Source organism: Penaeus chinensis, chromosome 38 (assembly GCF_019202785.1).
Source record: "Penaeus chinensis breed Huanghai No. 1 chromosome 38, ASM1920278v2, whole genome shotgun sequence".
NCBI classification, from domain to species: domain Eukaryota; kingdom Metazoa; phylum Arthropoda; class Malacostraca; order Decapoda; family Penaeidae; genus Penaeus; species Penaeus chinensis.
The window spans coordinates 25,327,616-25,332,615 of NC_061856.1; positions in this window are offsets into that span (position 1 = coordinate 25,327,616).

The following is a 5,000-nucleotide window of genomic DNA, read 5'->3' on the forward strand; positions in this document are numbered from 1 at the left end:
GAACACAATCGTCGTCCTCGTCTCTGCGTCAGTAGTAGCCCCTCCCTCAGTGGGACTCCGGGAGATCCCACAGCAGTGCCTCCAAGTCCTTGGCCATCTCCTCCAGGCTCTTTTCTTCGCTGGGGCACTCGTCTTGGCTCTCGTCCTGTGACATCGCGTCGTCGTCTGACGGGCAGCTGGGGCATGGCACAGCCTGCTCCTTGGCCGGAGTCGTCCTCTGCTTCTTGGCCTTGGGCTCGTCCACGTCCTTGCGGGCGCGCTTCCTCATGGGTATCTGGTAGTGGATGGGCTGTCTGCTGGTCAAGAGGCACTGGTGCTCCAAACAAACGCCCACGATGTGGTGGGTGGCTCGGGCGGCGGCGACGACGGACGCCATCGTGTCCTTGGCCTGGAACAGGAATCGCTTGAAGATGTTCTTGTTCTTTGCGAACTTGATCTCCTTCTCGGCGCTGAGGAACGTCCTGGCGTAGTGGTCATCGCTTAGCATCTCGGCCTCCTTCCCCACGTACATGTTGGTCTGCTTCCTGGAGACAACAGGCACCTGGTGGGCTCTGCAGAACTGCGCCAAGACAATGCGCTCGGCCTTGGTCAGCCCTTTGTTGTCTGTCGAGTCAAGGATGGCGGACACCTCCTTGAGCCAGTCTCGGGGAGGCGCCGCTTTCCGCTTATCATGCGTGTTGAACACCTCCTCGCGGATACGTAAAAGCTCCTCCAACGAATTGGCGCCGCTGTTCAAGATGCTCTGTAAGAGCTCCTCCCTTAAGCTGGGGGCAGGACACGCCTCGACGGTCGGGGCGGAGGCCGCAGCCTTTATTTGTCGGGAATTCCTGTGGTGCGGGAGAAGCGGGTTCTCCGGGCGTGGCACTGGCACCGTTTCGAGCTTCTCTGCGGCGGGGACTGACATGTCTATCGCCCGGGATTTCTGCTGCAGGAGCGCGAGCTCCTGAAGGAAGAGCATGGGACTCATGGCTGCTTTTGTACTGGTATTCTTTTTGCAAAAAAAAAAATTCCTCGAAGGAGGGAGTGGAGAGCGTGCTCTCTGTCTCCTCGGAGGGAGTCTTTATCGGGAAACAAGTTTTTCGCCGCTGTCCGTCGCTTCGAGTTTCGTCTGCTGCGGAACAACTGATCGCTTTCGCTGTCGCTCAAGCACTGAGGAAGCTGAGCCTTCACTTCACGACTTGACTCTTGAGGAAGAGGTTGTTCCCATGGAAGAAAGTAGCATTCGCAAACCAGCTTTTTGTGCGTGAATGTGTATGCATGTATGTATGTATGTCTGTATTATCATTGTTATTATTATCATTATTATTATTGTTATTATTATCATTATTATTATTGTTATTATTATCATTATTATTATTGTTATTATTATCATCATTATTATTGTTATTATTATCATTATTATTATTATTATTATCATTATCATTATTGTCATCATCCGCATTGTTATTATTATTTATAATAGCATAATAAATAAAAAACGTAGCATTCGCAAACGAACTTTTTGAGTGTTCGGGCGCGTGTGTATTTGCATGCATGCGTATGTATGATGTATTATTATTATTATTATTATTATTATTATCATTATTGTTATTATTATTACTGTCATTATTATAATGATAATTATCAATATTATTATTATTATTATTATCGTTATTGTTGTTGTTACTGTTATTATTATCATTATAATTACTATCATCCACATTATTATGATTATTTGTATCATCCACATTATTGTTATCATCATTATTATTATTATTATTATTACTAATACTATTATTATTATTGTCATTATTATTATTATTATTACTACTAGTATTGTTATAATGATTATTATTATTAACATTATTATTATTATTATCATTATAATAATCATTAGAATCATTATTATTACTGTTATGAATATCATTATTGTTTTTGTTATTACTATTAATGTTATTATCATTACTATCATCATTATTATTATTATTATTATCATTATTATTATTATTATTATTGTTATTATGATTATTAATGTTGTTATTATTATTAAAGTTATTATTATTATTACCCTTATTTATTATCATTACTATTAATAATATTGTCATCATCATTCTTTGATTTAAATCCCGTGCTGATCAATGAAATAAAACACCTACCGAGGCGGCCAACCAGAACCAGGGAAGTAATCTGATTCCGTTTATGATTGAGTGACCTGTTGCTTCCTTTCTGCATCGCTGCCGACCTGGGTGACCTGTGACCTCGAGAGGGAGATATTAACTTTTCCCGAAGTCAAATAAAAGTTTAATTTAAGAAACAGAGAGCAAATCTGGGATTTTATATTGTTAATCGATTTTCAATTCACACCGCCTCCCTCAAGATTAATTAGATAGCCCTAGCTTTAGAGTGTCAAAGAAAACGTTAGTTTCATTGCGTTCAAAGAAAACTTACATCCTTCAGGGGATACTTCTTGCTAACATTAAATTTCTCTAATCTCAAACTGAAATTCAAATCGAGATCACTGTTACTTTAAACTTACTGTTTCACCTGTAGTAACTCGCCTCATTGCTATAATATATCAGAATAGAATACTTGATCATCATGGTAATGGTTTGGTAATAACGATAGTAATAGTCATAAAACGAATATGTGGTTAATCAAACGTATCGAGACTTTTCAAAAATACTAGTTTTAGTAAACAAACAAATATCTACATAAAGAAAAAAAAGTGGTGCTTGTAAATGAAAAACAGATAGACAGATAGATAGACTGACAGACAGATAGGCAGACAGACAAACGGATTGTCACTATAGGGTATATATATATATATATATATATATATATATATATATATATATATATATATAATAAATTTTGAATGATAAAATACACAGCTTGTATATGCAAGCTGTTAAAGCGAAATCACAAGTTACATTCTTTCGCCGCAATATATAGTTGAGGTTGATAACCTTTTATATTAGAATAGCTGGTTAAAAAGCAAATTCCTTACACAAAAAATATAAAATTGGGCCTACGTGTGAGTCCACACTTGGCATGGAGCATTATCCAACGCGGCCATCGGGAATGCCAAGCCACACCGTTAACCACTCGTCCAAGTCGACGATTTTTAAAGGAATTAGTTGGACATAAAAAATAATCCTCTAAAGCATTATCATTGGAAGATATTCTTGACACTATCATGTCAAGCCTGTGGAGAGTTTATGCTATGTAATGTCTTCACAGTTACCTACTTATGATTTAATTCCATAATATACGAGATGATGACAAAGAAAATCGATATAGCAAGATTTCATAAGAGAGCTTAAGAAAGACTTAAGAGTAACGTTTTAAAATTCATTTGATAATTATAATTGATGCTTTAAGATTGATTTGATGACAAAATCATATATATATATATATATATATATATATATATATATATATATATATATATATATAGTGTGTGTGTGTGATATATATGTATATATATATAGTGTGTGTGTGATATATATATATATATATATATATATATGTATATATATATATATATATATATATATATATATATATTTAAATACATACACATATATGACACACACACACACACATATATAAATATATATATACACACAAATATATATATATATATATATACATATATATATATATATATATATATATATATGTACACATATATATATGTATATATGTACATATATATATATATATATATATATATATATATATATAAGGTATATATATGTGTGTGTGTGTGTGTGTCTATATGTATATATACATATATATATATATATATATATATATATATATATATATATATATATATATATTAAGTAGTTCTTCACGCACATACACACACAAACACACACACACACACACATGTGAGTCATCCTCGAGTGATATTATTGCCAAAACAACCACATAGTATTGGCAATAATAGTAAAATAAAATAGATAGTTCACCATATTATTTTGTATACAAAAAAGGAAATCCCTAGGTCAGAAGGGGCGTCACGAAATAAGTTTGTGAGCCACTACATTATAATCATTAGAGGATATTTAGCCCACTTTTCTCTCCACTCTTTTTCATTTTATCTTTCTCTCTCCCTGTGATTTTGTCTGTTGCATATGTAAATACAGGATTTCATCTCTCTCTGTTTCTGTTTTTGTCTCTGTCTCTGTCTATCCATCTGTCTGTCTGTCTTGGGTGGATGACCATATTAAATATATAATATTTTGTCATGGAAATAAAATAAATACATATGTGTTTGTCTAATATGATTGAAACAAATCTTTGTTTTGCAGTCGTTATTGTCTTATAAATCTATTTTGTTGTCAAACATAAAAATAAATAATAGTAATGACAGATCATACACACTAAGCAAATTGTAGAAACAGTACGTATGTCTTTATTATTAGTCTGCAAACAAAGATGAACATTCTGATGGTTACTTGTCCTCATCACCTCCCTCTCTTGTTCCGTGTGTGTGTGTATATATATATATATATATATATATATATATATATATATAAATATATATATATATATATATATATATATATATATATATATATATATGTGTGTGTGTGTGTATATACACACACACACACACACACACACACACACACACACACACACACACACACACACACACACACACACGTACACACACACACACACACACACATACACACACACACACACACACACACACACACACACACACACACATATATATATATATATATATATATATATATATACATATACATTTAATACGTTTTGAAAGATAATAGGTCTATGCAGACTATCAGACTAAAATTACAACACTTATATTTATTCGCCACAATATTTGAAGTTGACAAGGTTCTATTTCATAATAGGTGATTAAATCATAAAGTTACACACAAAAATCTACGCGTGATTCCACACTTGGCATGGAGCGGTCTCGAACGCGGCCTCGGGAATGCCAAGCCACACCATTAACCATTCCTCCCTCTCGACGA